Here is a 22,413-nt window from a genome sequence, read left to right on the forward strand (position 1 = left end):
GAGAAGAGGTAATATCACCGGAAGTCATACAACTTGCGCTCGATGTTCAGTTTGATACTAGAACTTTAAAAATACGGATTTGTGGTCACCTAACTTGACATCACGTGCAAATACAGTCACAAAACACGTGTATGGACGTATCATGGTGTGTGGCCCCACCTGTGAGTCAGAGATGGCAGGTACGAAACTCCCTCGCTTTTTTTATTTGCAGAAAAGCTAACCATTGTACTGGATAATGGTACGAAAATTAAAACAAAAAATAGGGGCGCCTGTTCTCGAACCCCAACAAACGATCACAACACAAGCCAGTCTAACCAATCTAACCTTCACGTTCCCACCTCATGTATGGATACCAAACCTACATGTATTAGACGTGGGAGCTTAAATCACATTTATTCTTTCTACAGAAAAAAGTGTGGCCGCCAGCTCTCTAACCCACAAGCAAAGAGTAGCACACAAGACGTTCTAGCCACTAGAACCTGCACGTGTACACATTTACCGTGAATAACTAGTCATAATGTACTAGAAACTTGTAGATATTATATGTAAATTATAATTTCAGCAATAAAAATAACGTCTAAATATACGCGTGTTATAAATATTGTACATACAAAGGAAATAACCTACTATAAAATTTGTTCATAACTATTTTAAAAATATTCATATATTTAAATATTATGTATGAATTACAAAAATGTTTGTATCATTTAAATTAATACTTTTTCCAAAATTACAGTTAAAAATAGTATTTTAGTTATACAAACATTTCACTACCTATATACACATGTGTATAATTCAACGTTTGTATAACTAAAAAATATTCATAATTTAAAATGTAAAATGTTTATATGACTATTCAATCGTGTCTAATATTTCAATTATATACATTTTTAATATAAGTCATGTGTAAAAATTATACACAAGTGGATATTTGGTAATATTTAGTAAATGTTTGAATTCATTATTTTGCATGATTTAAATACAAGCCACAAGTTTATAATTTTTTATTCCTTAAACGTATTTATTAAATAAAAAAATCAACATTGTTATTAACTAAATATTTTTTTTATAATACACAGGCTTATATATATGTTTATTTACTAATGATTATTTGTATGCATAACATTTTTATAACATAACTTTATTAATTATGTTTTACAATAAAAAATAACAAGTGCAAAATGGGCTGCAGTATCTGCAGCCCATTTAAAGTCCACATGCGTCCGCGCTCAGTACATGTATATGTCGGTTGAAATCTAAAAAAAAAGTATACGTCGGTCTGGTGCTCAAGACCTGTTTTCCTTTAAAAAAATCGTATCTAAGCTCCACCGTGAGCACATGTTGATTTGCTATCTTACCAAACATTCGTACGTGAAGGGTGTGTTGGCTAGATTGGCTTGTGTAGTAAACGTGGGTCGCAGGTTTGAGAATCGGTGTCCCCAATTTTTCTGTGATTTTTGTACCTATTCAGTGGTCGGCTTTTTTTTGCAAATAAAACAAGTGAGATGGTCTGGTGTAAAAATGCGTTGCAGTGGCCACTTTCCCCGCAAATAAATAAATGCAAGGGTGTTTTTTTTGCAAAAATGAGTTGATGGAGCGCCATGGCTCACTGACTGGTGGGGCCATACACCCCGATACATCCGCGTATGTTTTTTGTGACCGTATTTGCATGTGATGTCAAGTTAGATGACCACAAATCCGTATTTTCAAAATTCTAGAACTAAACTGAACATCAAGCGCAAGTTGTATGACTAGGTGATATTGCCTCAAGAGAGAACAGTGTCAAGTACATGTATCTCTAGGTTTGTTTCAAAGATTCCATGCCAGGCCAAAAACCGCATTCTCATGAGCAGTTTCTGCCAGCCATCTGAACCGTGAGAAGCAGGCTTTGTTTAACAACAAACACATGAGAAGAAGAAAAAATGAAGGTCACCGGGCGGCAAAGCCCCCCACCTGAATCGTTTCTTCTTTTTTTTGATGATTAGAGGAGTAACAGAGATCGGGGATTAGGGGAAGTTACAAGCGAGGGACGAGGGTGGGTTTTGGGGGGGGGGGGGGGGGGGGGGGGGGGGGGTGATGCCACAGCTACAGCCTCTGATCTACTCCGATCCCTTCATAATGTAAGACGATTTCTAGTGTCAAAAAAATGTCTTATATTACAGGGCGGAAGGAATATCTAGGTATAAATAAACTGATGTAATTCAAAATAATCGTACCTAGTTGGGAGATGGGATGGATAAATTGTTGGAAATATGCCCTAGAGGCAATAATAAATGGTTATTATTATATTTCTTTGTTCATGGTAATTGTCTATTATTCATGCTATAATTGTATTGTCCGGAAATCGTAATACATGTGTGAATACATAGACCACAACCTGTCCCTGGTAAGCCTCTAGTTGACTAGCTCGTTGATCAACAGATAGTCATGGTTTCCTGACTATGGACATTGGATGTCATTGATAACGGCATCACATCATTAGGAGAATGATGTGATGGATAAGACCCAATCCTAAGCATAGCATAAAAGATCGTGTAGTTTCGTTTGCTAGAGCTTTTCCAATGTCAAGTATCTTTTCCTTAGACCATGAGATCGTGCAACTCCCGGATACCGTAGGAGTGCTTTGGGTGTGCCAAACGTCACAACGTAACTGGGTGACTATAAAGGTGCACTACGGGTATCTCCGAAAGTGTCTGTTGGGTTGGCACGGATCGAGACTGGGATTTGTCACTCCGTATGACGGAGAGGTATCTCTGGGCCCACTCGGTAATGCATCATCATAATGAGCTCAATGTGACTAAGGCGTTAGTCACGGGATCATGCATTGCGGTACGAGTAAAGAGACTTGCCGGCAACGAGATTGAACAAGGTATTGGGATACCGACGATCGAATCTCGGGCAAGTAACATACCGATTGACAAAGGGAATTGCATACGGGATTGATTGAATCCTCGACACCGTGGTTCATCCGATGAGATCATCGTGGAACATGTGGGAGCCAACATGGGTATCCAGATCCCGCTGTTGGTTATTGACCGGAGAGGCGTCTCGGTCATGTCTGCATGTCTCCCGAACCCGTAGGGTCTACACACTTAAGGTTCGGTGACGCTAGGGTTGTAGAGATATATGTATGCGGAAACCCGAAAGTTGTTCGGAGTCCCGGATGAGATCCCGGACGTCACGAGAGGTTCCGGAATGGTCCGGAGGTGAAGAATTATATATAGGAAGTCCAGTTTCGGCCACCGGAAAAGTTTCGGGGGTTACCGGTATTGTACCGGGACCACCGGAAGGGTCCCGGGGGTCCACCGGGTGGGGCCACCTATCCCGGAGGGCCCCATGGGCTGAAAGTGGAAGGGAACCAGCCCTTAGTGGGCTGGGGCGCCCCCCTTGGGCCTTCCCCCATGCGCCTAGGGTTGGGAACCCTAGGGGGGAGTTCCCCCTTGCCTTGGGGGGCAAGGCAACCCCTTTCCCCCCTTGTGGCCGCCGCCCCCCCTTGAGATCCCATCTCTTGGGGCCGGCGCCCCCCAGGGGCCTATATAAAGGGGGGGAGGGAGGGCAGCAACACAACAGCCTTGGGCGCCTCCCTCCTCCCCTGCAACACCTCTCTCTCTCTCGCAGAAGTTTGGCAAAGCCCTACCGAGACCCGCTACATCCACCACCACGCCGTCGTGCTGCTGGATCTCCATCAACCTCTCCTTCCCCCTTGCTGGATCAAGTAGGAGGAGACGTCGCTGCACCGTACGTGTGTTGAACGCGGAGGTGCCGTCCGTTCGGCACTCGGTCATCGGTGATTTGGATCACGGCGAGTACGACTCCGTCATCCACGTTCATTGGAACGCTTCCGCTCGCGATCTACAAGGGTATGTAGATGCACTCCCTTCCCCTCGTTGCTAGTATACTCCATAGATGCATCTTGGTGAGCGTAGGAAAATTTTAAATTATGCTACGATTCCCAACATAAATGAATCACTTGTAACAGCTGCTTGCTTCATTTCTTTTAGTGTGCAATTCAAGCATCAGTGCTAAATCTTTACGGGTTTCTTCAGTCTTTCTTGTGCAAGTTGCTATCAACTCGACTCTGTCCGAAAGAAACCCATCCCATTCAGGGTCGCAGCAAAGCAAAGAAGAGAGGCGGCGTGGCCGGAATTGGTGGTGGTGGTGTGGGGCGTGGTGGTGATTGACCCATGCGGGAGTGATATCTCGAGAAAGAGGAGAGATAAGGTGAGGAGGAGTGGGGCGTGGTGATGATTGGTGGTCGGACTGAGCGGAGGCATGGGATGGACGACGCTGGCACCGGCCATCATGCCAGATTGTTCCAGAGGCTTCATTTTTTATTTGGTCAACAATGAGGTTGTGGGAGATAAGGATGAAGGAGGGAAGGTCTTATCTGCAAATATGGAGGGAGGTGCGAGTATATTTTTGTAAAATTGTCATAATTTGTTTTCTATCCGTTAGATATAGATCGGACGGTCTATATTGTAAGATGGCAGGCATATCATCATCACCAACTCAGTTTTTTTTTATAAAAATAGAGTAGAGATTCTTTAAAAAGAGAGCTCTATCGTCTTTACGTTTTTAAGATTTTTAACAGAAAGAGCTATCTCGCTAGGTGACTTCCCAAACGAAACACCTAATTTACCAGCTCTAGCAACAACAACACTATCATATAAAAATGACAAAAGGATAACTTCGGCATTGGGGTTGTACCTGAAGGGGGGTCGCCGGAATTGGCCACCTTGATGGCCCTCTCCATTTGGGTAGCATCCGCGTTCACTTGCGCCTAAATGAGACCGATTGAGCGATTTTTTATATGATGGTTGTTTGATTTGTAGGATTATGAAATCCCATAGAATTTTTTCTAAGGAATCTTTTGCACTAGATTTCATTGGAAATCAAACATCCACTCATGCCTTTTTTCTAAATCCTTTGCTTTTCCTGTGACAGAATCAAACAAACTTTGGTGTTTATGTAATCTTGTAAGATTGAAGTGGGCATGACATTGGAATCCTGCATTTTTTTTCTATTCCTACATTTTTAGACTCCTATGAATCAAAGAGACTCCTCGTATTAGTAAGGTATTTAACGATGGCATTGCCATCTGGAAATTATCTGTGTAAGCTCAACCTGTACCGTCAGATAACCAAATCAAACAATTTGAATTGTATCCTAGTATAGTTTAGCTTGCATCGTACCGTTGCACACTACATTTAGTTGCGCGACTGCAACAAAATCAAAGAAGAAAATGTTACAATCACCAGCCTCTGCATTTCATTGGGGAATCATGTTTTCATGATTGGACCAGGGTAAGCAGGGACAGCGGATTGAGCAAATAGTGCGCCCTGCTGGTTCACCGTGCCACTCAAGACGTTTGTTTTTTCATTTACTCCCTCTGTAAAGAAATATAAGAGTGTTTGAAATATAAGAGTGTTTAAATCACTATGCGTGATATTATATTTCTTTACAGAGGGAGTACTTGTTAACCGGCAACTGCCCGGTAACTCAACATCTCGTTGGAATAGAATGCAGCGCCTGTTAGCACTAGCATTGCATTTTTCACCTGGCCGGTCACCATCATTGTCACAAAATGCAGAGAAATGTTCAAGCGCCCGTCACATAGCATAGCATCACTATCTATTAAGCTATATGTACAACACAACACATCACCCACCTAAGATAATGCTGTCACAAAGAACGAGTTTGAAACCGGCTGCCTCGTCAGCGCAACACATCCTAACATACGAGCAATGGTAGCTATCACTGTTAGTAGGGTACGCAGTAGGCAGTACCCGGTAATCCCGATTTGCCTCCTCTTCTTTGTGCGCGCCGGCCGCTGCAGCTCCTCGCGCCGCCTCCGTCCATCCCACCTCTCTTGTTTTCCTCCTCTCTCAGATGGGGCGTCTTCGCTCGCCGTGGTTCCAGATCGGGCGGATTGGAGGAGCAGGGGAGGGCGAGGCCTGGAGCTCCATCGGCAGCGCGCGCTAGACTGGTGCCAGGCTGCATCTTCTCCTACCTCCGTTCTGGTGCCTCCTCCTACCCGCGTAAACAGCGAGCGGAGGGCGTAATCACGTAAGTGCCAGGTGAGCTCTTCCTCCATCCTGCAACTGTGAATTCTTTCGGTTTCTATGAAGATCATTCACATCTATTTTTTCATTCCTCCCATCTGGATTTCTGATTTGATTCCAGAGTTTGGAGGTGGATGTTACTTCAGGAAGGAAGTTGGTTACAATTTTCATTTGTTTGATGCAGCAGAGACAAACTAATTTGCAGGTAAGCTTTCTTTCAGCGATTGGTGGGTTACAGGTCAACCTGTCACACCTCACTAAATTTGGAACTCATGATTTGTTTTCTTGCTTGATATTAATTCTTGATATTTTTGGCACATCCTTATAGGGATATCATGTGCATATGTACGAGTTTCCTTTGCTTCGGTTGGAGATATGTGTGTGCCTGAAGATATAATCTTAAATGCATTTTCTGTATGATATGAGCACTCTTTCGTTCTCTGGATGTATGTAGGTTGCAAGAATGAGAAGGCTTAGGGGATTATTGTAGAGTTTTGATTCACATGGATGCTCTATTCATCACTACTCTTTCTTTATTTGCAGAATTTCTTGGTGTTGCGATCTCTCCCCATCTTAGCATTGTCTTTCGTTGGAAGGGGAGGAAATTTGTGTATATCACACCTATCAGCTGCATCCCACAAAGAGGAATTTTGTGTCAGACATTGCCATTGGAGAAGCTTTGACAGGTATGGCCCTTCTTTCAATAATAAGGTTTACTCATGTACTGATGTAAAAGATTTGATTCAGAGGTTAGTTCTAATGGAGCGACACGTATTGTGTTTGTGGTCTTTCAGTTTGCCTTTCTTCCATGTATATGAATGACTCATACTTCCTTTCCTATTGCGATTTCATCCAGCCATTCCTTTCCTTGCAGCTTTAGATTTGTGAAATCTAAAGTATTTGGTTAAGAGAACATTTGCCACATAATTGTACTAATATTCTATGAATAATTACACTTTTGTGGCTGTGCTAATAGATGACCCTTAGAGACCCTGCGCATTCTCTAATTTTCCTTACATGAAGATTTATTAAATGAATGTGGTGCTTTATTCTGGCTTGCAAGAGGAGCAACAAGAAATTCCTATTTCACATAAGTGAAGAATATTTATATCCCTGATTGTTATAGTTGGTGGTCCGGATTCCAGTTTATTTCTCTAATTTGATGTAGGAAATGGATTGTAATTTGCAAGTGAGGTGGGGCTTTTGATTGGGCCTTGTGGTGGTTGGATCCGCTAACAGATAGGGAGAAGCATGATAGGTTGCTACTGCTGCACCTATTATTTAATTTCTCGCAATGTTTTCGCAATCAGTTTATCTAAAGCATGATTTTAATATGCAATTTTATCAGTCGGAGATTATTTGAATGATTCGAAATTAGAATGTGGGGATCTCAAAGAATGTTTCACAAAAAAAACCAATATTGATCATTTCCAAACTTGCTCGGTGATCGAGGTACTATAGAGGATATCAATAGAATGAAAGCAAGAGCAACATGACAACATCATTTTCCCTAGAATATTGATAGTCAACTTCAGTTATCAACAGCTTCACACGTGTATGTATTTTTTTGTTCATTTTCATCTTTGTGGTATTTTCTTACTTCCCCTTGTTGTTTCAGATCGGGCAGAGATCGCAGGTCGCGGCCATGGGAGAGCAGGGGAGGCGTGGTTTACGTGATGGATATGTAGTAGGGGAGGGTGAGGAGGACGGGCATGTGGGAAGGCACAGCAATGCCGGAGCTAAAGCGGGCGCTTGTGTCACGGTGGTGCTTGCTGGTCATCGTCCATAATCTCCAAGTTAGGCTGCACATCTTTGGCCCCGCCATCTCCTTCCTCCAAATTTTGCCTTTTAATAATCTCATTTTGATTTCTCGATTTATGTTTTTTCTGAACAAAATAGGTGCAGATTGGACGATGAAGAGACGAGGAAGGATGTTAGGAAGAGTGAAGAACAAGGCGGACCTTCTCTGGTGGAAGAACAAGATGAACCCTCTTTTGTGGGTCCTGTTTTTGGCAAAATATGTGGGGACTCGAATGACAATGAGCAGGTATATGCTCTTCTTGTTCATTCCTGTTCCTACCATGTGACCCTCAACCTGTTTGATAGTGGTACTCCTAAAACAATGTTCTCAACTTGACTTCTATGGTTAATTTGTTATGGATCTCGAGTGCAGATTTGTTGCTACTGGAATGGACAAAGGTTAGTATGAGATGCCGATTTTTTGTCTTCGATTCAAAGATTTGAAATTCTTAAAACTAGAGTTGACGTAATTTTAGTGGCATCCTTGGGGATCTGATTATCCTGCTGTTAGCTACATAAATAATCGATTCTTTGTGTTTTGAGATCAAATGCATGAAATTCCATCAAGCAATATATTATTTTGACCTTGATGGATCCTTAGTACATGAACGGACTTGATGGGTCCTTCGTTTGTTCGCAGTATTTGAATTGGACTGACAAGGCAATATATGTATAAAATTATATCGATTGGAACTTCAATTAGTCTTGCTTGCAGCGATATTATTATGATTTCCTTTTTGTATTTTCTTCAATTTATCTTCCAGCTCATCTGAATGATTTGCACACATATTTTTCTGGCAAAGTATACCTGCGATTGGTTCATAGAACATTCAGTTTTGTTCAGTTCTGGTAAGCAGCTTACTTGGCTGCTACACATGTGGACCACAACTTACTTCCCTTTTATTATGTCACTAAACAGGTGCCATTAATTCCTACAATGGCCTTTTTCTTCTTCTCAGAAGCCAGATAATGTTCAGTTGGAAGAGATGGATATGAGGTGCGTGCAAGTACAAGTGTGCAATGACAGGTACCCTATCTTGCACCTGTTTTGCTCATAAAAAAGCGCACATGTTGTTCTTGATTTGGTTTTCTTTTCCATGTGCAGTTTTAATTTTTTGTTCGCTCAAAGTGACATTAAAATGAAGATCCTATAACTGAAGTTGGATCTTCACTCCTACACAACACATACTTTTTAGCTGAATAAATGGCTACAACTTCACCACATATGACCGTAATTAAATCTCATGTTTCATGCTCTGACTTATGTACTACCAATTTTTATGTTAAACATGATTAAATTCTTTCTGATTGTATTTAATATATCGCTGTATACTATCTTCAGCTATCATACAACTGCATGTAGGTAAAATATTCATGTTCATTGGTTGAATATCAATTAATGTTTTTTTCTCTAGAATAGGTGGCGGAATGGCAAGGCGTCTGGTCAGATGACCTGTGTCTGTGGTCAGTTGGTGGATCTCGACTACAGGAACATCACCGATGCAATCCATAGTAGATTGGTAAATTGCTCACACAACATGTTTAGAATTGGAAAATATTAATTTTGTTCTTCTGTTTTATTTTTTCTGACTAAAAGTAGCAGTTTTGCTTCTGTATTAAGATTTCAACAAGAATTTATAAAGGCCTCTAAGGAAGCAGAGGAAAGAAAGAAAACGCCTGATAGTGCAAAGTGCACTTTGGCAGTAAGGTCAACATGAGACTACTAATGAAACACCTCCATCAGGAGGCAACAATATACAGATACGAACTCCCAAATATTGCATGCTCATGAAAGCTGATAACATGCTCATGAAAGCTGATAGCATGCTCATAAAAAGACTTGGGTGTGCAGCGCCACTCGAAGCTTTAGAAGGTCCACACCCTAGCATGATTAAACTGGACTGTACTTACTATTCTCACTTGGTTCTGGTTATAAGTTTTTTAATGGTTTTTTCCTTCCCTTGCAGTTGTTCCAATGGGATGTAGATAGTAGGATCGAGACTACAATGTCACATGGTGGAAGCAAGTCAGTTGCCAAGAACAGTTTCTATTATGCTGACTTAATGTATATCCAGTTTAGAAGAATTTATCTGACATTATTTATGATTGTGCCTGCAAGTTGAAATTTTAATTAATTTAACAAATGACAGGAGAAAGTGATGCGTGCTAGCCGTGAACTTAATGGGTCGCTTGTTCCTTGCAGATGAATCCATTCTGATGAGCTTTGTAAATATTAGGTAAATGTCGTGAAACTTAAGATAATCTCTCAAGCATATAATTTAGGCATTTCACTCCTAAGTGTAATGATATATGACACTGAACCATTCGATTGAATATCTTCTCAGTGTTTCCAAAATAGCCTAATTATTATAACATGATGGGAGAGTGGTAATAAGCTATTAAATGACACACAGCGGGAATAAACTGAGCATTTACTTAATTTGGTCGTAAATATGAGCTTGGGTTTTTCAGGTTGCATCTTGTACAAATCAAATTATATTTGGTGCTAAATTTACTGGATTTGAATTGTAGTGATGGTGATCTATTATTTAGATGGGTGTACTTCAGTGCTCCTATTTCTCACATGTCTTACAAGTTATTGCTGCAATATGTGGAATATAGAGCGGTACTGGTAATCTGTGATGTGACTAATGCAAACTAAAAAACTCACTGCAATACAAGTATTCTTTTTTAATTGTCTGATGGGAAAATAGGTAAATAGCTTGTGAGCAGACATGGATACACCGAGCCAAATTATTTATGCTAGATAGGTTTGTGTATTTTTTATAATAGTTTAATTCAAGCTTTGCCTGTTGTACTTTGTTTTACCTGTTATACTTTGGTTAGCAGATAAAATTTGATGTTGTCCCCTTGAGATTAAACGGATGCGTCACACTATCAGACGAAATGCGTGTTACATCAAACAAAATCCATGATCGAGCTACCTTGGACCCTACTGCTTCAAGCACTATTTGTAATCTCAAATAGACTCTTATGGAAATTCATGATGTTGTGGTTGCGCTTCAGAGCATGACTAGCGTGGCATGTCTCTCACTCAGATTCAAGCTGCATTGAGGGTTATGCTTGAGACATGGATGATGGCTACAACCACTATGTGCGACCGTAGGCTGCGGCGGAGACAGGCCCCAGGCAGCCCGAGCGGATGCCTGGGGCATGAGGCTGATTCCCTTCGTATACTCTAGAGAACACTGTAGCTACAGTGTTGCAGTGCTTCCTAGGCCGGCCCGGGGCGTGGCTGAATCCTGGCGCCGCCACTGATCATAGGCATGCCTGCTTAGACGATGAAATTATGTTCAATACTGCTGGGACATATAACGATGACTCAACTTAATACCACCACCTTCTCGCGTCTTGGTCCTTGCTGCGAGCAAGACAATGCATCTCTGGCCTTTGCTAATATAGCTTACTTTTATAAAGCCAATGTATGCCATTATCAAGTGATGTGAATATCTTCTTTTAAGCTACCAAGTGCCATGTAATGGAACATAAACATCTATTAAGTTAGTTCTAAATCAATCTCATATGCATTGTTTGAATACTCGGTTCGCTCTCACTTTTTGCGCCATGGGTATTCCTTAATTTTTCATATGAAAGGTTTAGAATTATTACCCTCAGTGCTTTCTAAAACTCGAAGTTACTAACAAATGTAAAGATTTCTGTTATAAAAGGTTTAGAATCATTACCCTTGATGCTTAAATTTGGACCATGCACCTTACTTGGGTAAACATAGAGCCAAATGGCACATTGTCCAAATACACGTTCAAAACACTTCTGGTTTGACATGGTCTCTATCCTTGATCAAACATAAAGTTACTAAAAAAAAGGCAAATATTTTCAACGCGGACATGGTTTCAAATGGGTCTCTGCGCCATTTGACGCACCGGGTCATCTAGTATCAGTAACACCAGAGGGAGGTATATACAAGCGGAGAGGATGAGTTCGACTGCGAGGGTAGAATCGATACAAGCAGCTGTACCTTCATGAAGCTGAGGACTGCGCCTTCACGATACCAGGCCTTGGACCAACGGGGCCGCATCATCCTGCACTTGAGCGCGTCTTCCAGAGCTAGCTTCCCATGTCTCATACGCAGCCAGCAGAGGCTCTGGTTGGCATACATGGTGGCATCAGATGGATCTGTGTCAAGTACCTGCGTTTACAATGAGCAAGTATGCGCTCAGTATAGCTCAACAGTTTGGTGAATGGATCTACTAACAGACTTTATGGAGCATATCGTTGCCTTTTCATCAGTTTATTTTATTTTTATTTTTCTCAAAACAGAGGCTTAGTCCCCGTCCTCTGCATCATTAGTGTCTGACCCGAAGTAACAAAACCACGGATATAAGTTGTTGTCTGACCTAAGAAAAGAAAGGGCATCTCAAGATGAAGTGCAACACTCTAAGTGTCGGTGTACAAGACAAAACCCCTCCAAGCGCCGCTATTTCATCATCTGGTGTCACACAGGATATTAGGTTCAGCTACAGAGAAAACTAAAACACCACATTTTCAATCTTGAGCCTGATATTCTGGAACTATTTGTTGAGCGATCTTTGTGATAGTTCATTGTTCCAAATAAGTACTAGTAGATAGGCTCATGCACTTACCTTGCCATAGAAGGACATTGCTGTAAGGTAGTCCTCCTTTGCAAATGCTTCCTTTCCTTGTGACTTCCAAAAAGCAATTTTTTCTTCCACAGAAACTGAGGCCTGAACACAATAGCATGTTCAGTTACAGGCATACCGAACGACAGTTGGACAGCACAGTAACAATTTAAAGTTCGAAAATTAAAATAATGCTGCTTGGTCCAAATTCCTTCAACCATAATCTTGTTAGCTTTGCAAACTTGGCTGGGGGCAGAACACATACAAGTATACAACCATCATGGTTGAAGTCTGTCAGAAACTTTCCTAGTGAATGAGAAGTCAACGCAAATTTGAATACAAACTCTATTTAGGTATAAGAATAACATCTCCCATCATAAAATACATAAAGAGTGCACGCACTAAGATTTTATGAAGAATGCACTGGCTTGCAGATAGAATAGGGTGACAACAGTTTCACATAAGTTATCATTCATAAGAACTGCCCCATTTCTTCTAAGGACATCGAAGTGAAAACAATTGAAGGACCAACGAGATCCATGCATGTAAACAGAGTCCATGAGTATGCGTACTGCATGATGAACTTTTGGATTTGTTAAGGCAAACGCAGCGCAAGCTATCTACAAGAGCACAACGAATTATTGTGTTCTAAGTAGATAATACGAAGCAATCAGGCATTGAGCTTCATGAGTATAACCTGAAATGAAGTGATAAAAAAAATTATGTACATGCCTCAAGACGATTGATATGCGGAGACTTTACGGTTCTAATTATCCCATCAACGCTCCAATCTGGCAGAGATGGAATTGGTTTTGTCCTAGAAAATAGAACTTCAACAAGGTCACGTCGGCCATGAACTGCTGCTTGCTCGACTGGAATTGCACCATGCTATGTCATACAAAACAACAAAAGATTCCATATAATCCAGCACGGAAATAACAAAGCCATCAATGCCATTAGATTTTCTTTCGACAAAAAACTTCGCAAGAAAATGAGACATTTGAATTCATCGCACTGACTGTAACAAATTTAGACATTGTTAAATGAACATAACATAATTTATAAGAATGCTAGACATAGTACTCCCTCTTGAACCATAGTACATGGACTCTCAGAGGAACACCAAACAATAATATGGAATTACAGTGACCAACTAGTATCATGATGCAGAGATGAGATATGCAAGACCTATTGTACCACTTAGCACTAGAGCTGCAATCTTGGGGTGTCTTCCTAAGTCAGTGCAGTCTGAACTCTAAAGCAAACCCAAACAGATGTACTTTAATACAAACCTACTATACATAATTTAGTTGAACATGAAACATACATACAACGTTCTGTGTTATCTCAGGAGACCTTAGTTAGATTCACCCTGTGTCAGATGCAATGAGAAAGGGGCCAAGATTGCAAATCGAAAAGCATCCAAGATAGTAAACGGAGAGATAAGATTAAAAAAAAAGCTTTGTGAGAAAATGAGATATTCCTGAATTCATCCCACTCGGAGTAACAGTTTTAAACACTGTTATATGAACTAAACACAATTTCAAGGAAAGCTAGATACAGTACTCCCTCTTAAAGGTAGAAAAATTCAAATCGTTGCCCATTTTAAAAGTGGCTGCATGCATCAATCGATGCAGAAGCAAGGAGTTATCCTCCTTTTCAAAAAAAAACTACACAGTACCGCCTCTGGTACTGAGAGGGACACTAAAAATGATACTGAATTCCGGTGACCTTCTAGTATCATGATTCTGAGATGAGATATGTAAGACCTGTTGTACTAGTTAGCACTAGAGCTGCAATATTGGGATGTCTTCCTATGTCAGTGCATTGTAAATTCTGGAGCAAACCCAAACTCACCTACTGTACAGCATTTAGTTGAACATGAACAATCTTTACAATGCACTTGTATCTCGGGAGAAAGGGGCCAAGATTGCAAATCTCAAAGCATAAAAGATAGTTAACAGAGAGATTAAGACAGAGGTATACTTACCTCGCTAGGAATGTTAGGGTCGGCTCCAGCCTCTAGGAGCAACTTGACAAAGTCGGTGAAACCGTCATCAACTGCTTGTGTTAAAGGAGTTGGTCCAGAGTTACCACGAGCATTCAGATCAGCACCCGCCTATGGATAGAAGTAAAATAGCTTTAGATACAGTGGTTGTAGAAGTACTCATGACACGTTTAACCAGAAAAAACAAGTAACCTACAAACTCAGGACACCAGCTAGTTATCGTAAAGGAATAAAAATCAGGACATAGTCAAACACAACAAAATCGATCAAGTCAGTAAATTACTGGACCTCAATCAGTAGCTTCATGCACTTCAAGGACTTCCTAATGACAGACATCAGGAGTGGTGTAAGGATATGATTGACCAATTTGTTTGGCTGAAAAGGGAAACGAATCACAATTTTGAGAAGCGTTATTTTGATCACGATTGTTAGAATACAGTGTAGAATACATGTATAGCTAGTAGGACGTGTGTGCAGTTTTCCTTGTAGCACTCACGATCCCATGCCCCGCACTCGGCCAGCCCACGATCACCATCGTGGGTTCGTGCCTCTCTGTAACTCTACATAAGCTGCCCGATGGCAATACGATCGTTGTGTTCGATCTCTTCTTGCCTTCATGGTATCAGAGCAGAGGATCTCAATCCTTTCGCGACCCATCCCTCCCACCCTTCCGCTGCCATGGACACCAACCCGGTCTCCTCCCCCGACTCCTCTGCTGACGGCGATCACGCCGCCGGATTTGTTCTCCAGGACGCGATCTTCCACCCTGAGGCCGCGAGCCCTAGCGTTGCGGTTCCACCGCCGCCACCACGCGCCTTTCCCTCCTCCGTCCTCCAAACCATCGGCATACGCCATCACATCCCCGTCGTTCTTGATCTCCACGGCGGCAACTACGCTCAGTGGTGCCGTTTCTTTCACACCGTTGTCGGCATGTTCGGCATTCGCGACCACATCATCGCTCCCGCTGCACCAGCCCGCCGTGACCCTGAGTGGGTTATGATCGATCACTGCATGGTCCACTGGCTCTATGCCACGATCTCGCCGGAGCTTCTCGCCGCCGTCATGCAGCCTGATGACACCGCTGCCGTTCTCTGGTCGGCTATCGATGGCATCTTCCGCGACAACCAACTCTCGCGCGCGGTGTACCTCGACGCCGAGTACCACGACCGTCCAGGGGGATCAGACGATCATGCAGTACTGCACCCGCCTGAAGACGTCGCTGATCAGCTCCGCGAACTGGGGCAGCCCGTCGGCGACAGGCAGCAACTCTTCAACATGATCCGCGGCCTGAACCGTCAGTTCCACGGTGCGATTCCCCACCTCACCTCGCGTGTGCCCCTACCCACGTTCCTGCAGGCTCGTTCCTTCCTTCTCCTCGAGGAGCACCGCGCCGAACAGGCGACCCGGCTCCAGTCCGCGCACGCTCTCGTTGCGGCCCGGTCTTCAGCTGCTCCGGCACCACCAGCTCCCGCTCCCCTGCCGCCTGCTGCCGACTCCGGTGGAGGGCGCGGACGCGGGCGTGGTCGCTGTCGTGGGCGCGGCAGGCCCGGCGCGTCGTCTTCGTCAGCGCCGCCGCCTGCGGCCTCTGACGCTCCAACGCTCCTAGGGCACGCGTCCGGCGCCAATTCCTGGACAGGGATGGTGCAAGCGTGGCCCATGTCGTGGCACGCTCCCGGCGCCGGCGTCCTCGGGCCCCGCCCCGGCCCGCCTCATCAACAGGCCTACTTCGCCGGGGCGTCCGCGTCCGTCCCGCCTGCCTATGGCTACGGCGCCTATGGCCCCCCTCCTGGTCTCGCCTACGGCCCGCCCCCCGGCTTCATCTACGGCTCGCCCGGGGCCAGCTCCAGCACTGCGCCTCCGCCGCCACAACCGCAGCCCTAGGACATGGGGCCCCTGCACGCTGCTCTTCAGGCTGCGTCGGCGCCCTCCCCGTCTCCTGCGAGCACATCGGACTGGTACCTGGATTCAGGTGCCACAGCACACATGACTGCAAACCCGGGTACTCTCTCTTCCCTCCGTGCTCACAACTCTCCCAACCACATTGTGATCGGTGATGGTGCCCATCTTCCCATCACTCACGTTGGGCAGGGCTCTCTCATCACCACTAATTCCCCCTTGTGCTGCGTAATGTTCTACTTTCCCCCTCCCTCATCAAAAATCTTTTATCTGTTCGACAACTCACCCGTGAAAATCCTATCTCAGTTGAATTTGACATGTTCGGTTTCTCTGTCAAGGACCTTCGCACCCGCCAGGTGATCCGGCGATGTAACTCTGATGGAGACCTGTACGCTGTCACTCCCTGCGCTGCTGCCTCTCCTCGTCCATTTGCTGGTGTTGCTTCTGTGGAGCTGTGGCACCAGCGGCTGGGTCATCCTGGAGAGGCCGTCCTTCGTCAGGCACTGCCCCAGCTCTCCTTTACCTGCACACCGTCGGCTACGCACACCTGCCACGCCTGTCGTCTCGCCAAGCATGTCCGCCTTCCTTTCTCTGCATCCACCAACCATAGCTATTTTCCGTTCCAGTTACTGCATTTAGATGTTTGGACCTCTCCAGTTGTTAGTGTCTCGGGTTTTCAGTATTACCTCGTTGTACTCGACAGTTGTACTCACTATGTATGGACGTTTCCAGTTCGCAACAAGTCAGATGTATTTGTTGTTCTTACTGATTTCTATGTCTATGTCCAAACACAGTTCGAGCGCCCAATCCTTGCTTTTCAAACAGACAACGGACGTGAGTTCGACAATCACGCCATGCGCGCTCTCCTCGCCAAACATGGCTCTGTACTGCGCCTCTCCTGCCCTTACACAAGCCAGCAGAATGGCAAAGCTGGGCGTATCTTGCGCACCCTAAATGACAGCACCCGCTCACTCTTGTTTCATGCCGCCATGCCTGCTCATTTTTGGGCGGAAGCGCTCGCCACGGCGACTCTCCTCCTCAACTACAAACCCTGCTCCACCACTTCTTCTCGCACGCCTCATGAGCTCCTACTCGGCAGCCCACCAGATTACTCCACTCTTCGTGTGTTCGGATGCCTCTGTTACCCCAACATCACGTCGACATCCCCGCATAAACTGGCGCATCGCTCTGTCGCTTGCGTTTTCCTCGGGTACCCGCATGATCACCGTGGCTACAGGTGCTATGATCCGGCCACTCGCCGTGTTCTTACCTCGCGCCATGTGCGTTTCGATGAGCGCGTGTTCCCCTTTGCTGCCACACGTCTCCCTGCCGCCGCCCCTCCTTGCACTAACGGTGATGCTCCGGCTTCGCCATACTACGTGCCTGCTCCTGTTCAGGTCCCTACTGTGGCGCTGGATCCTCGCCCGGCGCCGGCTGCTTCATCACCGCGGCGCGCTGGCTCTCACGCTGCAGATTCAACGTCCGCCGTTGGATCTGCTGCGGACGGCCCGCCTTCGCCCCCACTTGGCGCGCACTCACTGGATTCAAGTGGGGCGGTCGGATCGTCATCGCACGGTTCTTCTTCGCCCGCCCCCTTCGCGGGGCGTTCAAGCGGGACGGCTAGATCCTCATCGCACGGCTCTGCGTCGTCTTCCTCGACATCGCCCTCGCCGCCCCCAGCCCCTGCATGGATGATCACACGCGCGCGCGCCGGCGTGCACTGCCCCAACCAGCGCTACGCCAACGACTACGTCTGTACCGCCACCATTGCTCTACCTTCGGGCGTCTCTCCTCTTCCGCGCTCCATCCGCGACGCTCTTCGCGATCCCAACTGGGTCGCGGCCATGCGGGAGGAATTCGCCGCTCGTCAGCAACAACACCTGGGAGCTCGTTCCCCGACCACCGCGCGCCAACGTGATCACCGGCAAATGGGTATTTCGCCACAAGCTGCGTCCAGATGGCTCCCTCGAACGCTACAAAGCCCGATGGGTCGTCCGCGGCTTCAACCAGCGTGCCGGCGTTGACTACGGCGAAACCTTCTCGCCTGTTGTGAAGCCTGCCACGATCCGCACTGTGCTCACCCTTGCTGCTTCACGCTCCTGGCCAGTTCATCAACTGGATGTGAAGAACGCGTTCCTCCATGGTACGCTTCAGGAGGAAGTGTTCTGCTTGCAACCTGCCGGTTTCGTGGATGCCGCCAAGACCGATCATGTCTGCCGCCTCGCTAAGTCCCTCCACGGGCTCAAGCAAGCGCCGCGCGCGTGGTTTCTTCGGTTCGCCACCTTCCTCACCACCATCGGCTTCGCTGCGACGCGCTCGGACACCTCCCTCTTCACATTCACGCGCCGTGTGGATGCTGCCTACCTGCTGCTCTACGTGGATGATATCATCCTCACTGCCTCCACCGACGCACTTCTCCGTCGCATCATCGCCAGCCTCACCAGCGAGTTTGCTATGAAGGACTTGGGCCCGCTCCATTTCTTCCTCGGCATTCAAGTGACTCGTACGTCCCGCGGCTTCTTCCTCTCTCAGGCCCAGTACGCTGAGGACATCCTCGAGCGCGCGGGCATGGACAACTGCAAGCCTGCACCAACGCCCGTCGACACCAAGGCCAAGCTGCCCGCGGCCGATGGGCCGCGCGTCTCCGATTCCACTACCTACCGCAGTCTGGCCGGCGCTCTGCAATACTTGACGATCACGCGGCCCGAGCTCGCGTACGCTGTCCAGCAAATCTGCCTCCACATGCATGATCCGCGGGAGTGTCACCGTGCTCTTCTCAAACGAGCTCTCCGGTACGTCCGCGGTTCCACGCACCCCGGACTGCATCTTCGCGCTTCCTCGACACTGGAGCTCCGTGCCTATACCGACGCCGACTGGGCAGGTTGCCCTGACACCCGGCGTTCTACGTCGGGCTACTGCGTGTTCCTAGGAGATGCTCTCATCTCTTGGTCCGCGAAGCGTCAGGCAACCGTCTCGCGCTCGAGCGCTGAGGCCGAATACCGCGCGGTCGCCAACACCGTTGCGGAATGTGTCTGGCTTCGCCAACTGCTCGATCAGCTCCGGTGCACGGTCACCACGGCGAGCTTGATCTACTGCGACAACATATCAGCGGTGTACCTCTCCAGCAATCCAGTCCATCATCGGCGAACCAAACACATCGAGCTGGACATCCACTTCGTCTGTGAACGCGTGGCCCTCGGCGAGTTCCGTGTCATGCATGTTCCAACGCGTCAACAATTCGCTGATGTGATGACGAAAGGGCTGCCCACCGATGTCTTCAACGAGTTTCGCTCCAGTCTTTGCGTCTCCAACAACGACGCCAAGACTGCGGGGGGTGTTAGAATACAGTGTAGAATACATGTATAGCTAGTAGGACGTGTGTGCAGTTTTCCTTGTAGCACTCACGATCCCATGCCCCGCACTCGGCCAGCCCACGATCACCATCGTGGGTTCGTGCCTCTCTGTAACTCTACATAAGCTGCCCGATGGCAATACGATCGTTGTGTTCGATCTCTTCTTGCCTTCAACGACTAATATAGCCTACAGAGCATGAAGGCGTGCCTCCAAGAATAAACCATTACATCATCAAGCAGACACAGTTTATCGCATTTGCCTTCCAATTTGTAGTATTCATTCTTTCTTTTTCTTTTTTGCGAGAAATTTGTAATATTCATTGAACTAACTGAGAATGGAATAGACAAACTTACATCAGCACCATGCTCCAGCAGAAGCTTCACAACCTCGACACGGTCCTTTGCAACCGCCAAGTGTAACGGCGCGCCCCGGTGATCAACAGGATCCACGGGGACTCCTTTGGACAGCAACAGCCTTACAGCCTCGCAGTGCCCTGGAGACACAACAAACGTAGCGCAAACCCAAATAGATCAGAACTAAGGCCTCTACACTACAGAGTATACATAGACAGTATCTTTATTCAAGTGATGCCATTCCTTCAATTCCTCTTCCAGGGAACCAGATAGGAAGAAACACGCACCTTCCTCTGCCGCATAGTGCAGCGGCGTCGAGCCGTTATCATCGTGGACGGCCGGGTAGGCGCCGCGGTCGAGGAGGTACCTCATAACCTGGACTTTCCCCGCGAGCGCGGCGTAGACCATCGGCGTCTCACCTTACAAGGGGAACAGAGCATCTCGTGCTAAACTAAAACAGAACAAAACTTTCCCTGACAAGGACGCGTGAGGGCTGAATTTCAAGCAGGTGGGTGCCAGCAGGCGCACCTGTTTTCGACGCCGAATCGACATCGAGCCTGGACTCCTCCACCAGGAACTTGCAGATCTCCAGGCTGCCCTTGCACGCCGGCGAAGTGGAGCACGGTGTCCCCTTTCGCGTCCTTGGCTCCCCGCAGGTCCACCTTCGTCGCCATTTCTAAGAAAAACAGGAACAGTCAGACAGGAGAATCATCCGCACGAGCCCAAGGGGCGAAATGTTGATGGAAATTGCTCGGATGGGACTCTAAATCGGTGTGAACTAGGGCACGCCCTGCCGAAATTGGGGTTTCTCCCTGCAAATTTCTTGGGGGTTTCCATCTAAAATCATACAAATCGAAGCTCGCTCCAATTTCCCGGAGGATCACGGATTTGCAGGCAGCCAGCCAGCCCGAATCCGTCCGTACTGCACAACACCGAGCCGCGCGAGTGTTCGGAGAGAGAGAGAGAGAGAGAGAGAGAGAGAGAGAGAGAGAGGCTTACTCTTGAGGAGGCGGAGGTTGCCGTTGATAGCGGCCTGGAAGGCGATATCGGAGGGGGAGGAGGCCATGGCGGCGGCGACCCCAGACGGAACGGAAGGTTCTTGCCGGCGCGAGTGGTATAGGGTTTTGGGAGGGGATGGCGTACAGGGGCGGCGATAGAGGGTGGGTATTTTCCTTTTTTTCATATTAATACGTGTCTCATTAATAAAATAAGGACAACGATAACTGCCACACATTTTGTGTGGTGTTTAAGAGGACCAGCCACACGCCTACGTGTGGGCAAAAGAACTACCGCCACACGCCTCTTCTTTTCCTTACGGTCCCTCTCTCACACGCCTACGTGTGGGCAAAATGCATAACGCCCACACGACATCTCTCAGCCACGTACCTCACGGTCCCGCACGCTTCACGTGACAGTCACCACGCGTCCCCGTGGTTGTCATGGTCCGGACCCTCTTCAATGTCCGTTTAATTGCAGTTGCCATGTCGCTGAACTACAGTTGCCATGTCGGACAACTACAGTTGCCATGGTTGCTCAACTGCAGTTGCCATCTCAGGTTAAGTGCCAGATGCCATTTTGGACAACTGCAGCTGTTGCCATGTATGGTCTGGTTTACTATAGTTGCCATGATTTGAAAACTTTAAAGGTTGCCACCTACTAACACTAAGCAGTTGCCATGTATGGTCTGGTTTACTACAGTTGACATGATTTGAAAACCTTAGGAGTTGCCACCTACTAACACTAGGCAGTTGCCGTGTAGCGCTACAAAGAGACAGTTGCCATGTACACTAACACTAGGCAGTTACCGTGTAGCGCTACAAACACAGTTGCCGTGTAGTTGCCACCTACTAGACAGTTGCCGTGTAGTTGCCACCTACAAAGGGACAGTTGCCACCTACTAACACTAGGCAGTTGCCGCGTAGCACTACAAAGAGACAGTTGCCATGTACACTAACACTAGGCAGTTACCATGTAGCGCTACAAACACAGCTGCCACCTACTAGACAGTTGCCGTGTAGTTGCCACCTACAAAGAGACAGTTGCCACCTACTAACAGTAGGCAGTTGCCGTGTAGCGCTACAAAGAGACAGTTGCCACCTACTAACACTAAGCAGTTGCCATGTATGGTCTGGTCTGCTTATAAGCACGCTAGGGCAGTTGCCGTGTACACTGCAAAATGCATGGCAACTGGCAGCTTGGGTGTGGAGAGAGGAGACGGGCGTGTGGGCGAGATGGCAAATGCCCACACACCAGCCCTTGTGCGTGAGTGAAAACTGGCGTGTGGGCGAACTGCTAAACGCCCACACACCAGCCCCTCCGTG

At 46.6% G+C, this 22,413-nt stretch overlaps 1 long non-coding RNA gene and 1 pseudogene across 8 annotated transcripts; one reads left to right on the forward strand and one right to left on the reverse strand.

The window, feature by feature from the left end:
• The first annotated feature begins 6,241 nt into the window (after positions 1–6,241).
• On the forward strand, positions 6,242–10,744 carry LOC123165718 (uncharacterized). 8 transcript variants are annotated; one of them, XR_006483095.1, is made up of 9 exons: positions 6,242–6,267; positions 6,606–6,748; positions 7,231–7,320; positions 7,681–7,858; positions 7,962–8,109; positions 8,782–8,859; positions 9,283–9,382; positions 10,066–10,099; positions 10,713–10,744. It is a non-coding gene; the product is annotated as an uncharacterized lncRNA (long non-coding RNA). The 8 variants fall into 8 exon arrangements; XR_006483100.1 differs by lacking the exon at positions 10,713–10,744 and having other exon boundaries at positions 9,278–9,382; XR_006483097.1 differs by lacking the exons at positions 10,066–10,099; positions 10,713–10,744 and adding an exon at positions 9,830–9,885 and having other exon boundaries at positions 9,283–9,735.
• A 696-nt stretch (positions 10,745–11,440) lies between these two features.
• LOC123167549 (putative ankyrin repeat protein RF_0381) lies at positions 11,441–21,158 on the reverse strand (annotated as a pseudogene).
• Positions 21,159–22,413: the final 1,255 nt, after the last annotated feature.

This window comes from Triticum aestivum, chromosome 7D (genome assembly GCF_018294505.1).
Source record: "Triticum aestivum cultivar Chinese Spring chromosome 7D, IWGSC CS RefSeq v2.1, whole genome shotgun sequence".
Classification (NCBI taxonomy): domain Eukaryota; kingdom Viridiplantae; phylum Streptophyta; class Magnoliopsida; order Poales; family Poaceae; genus Triticum; species Triticum aestivum.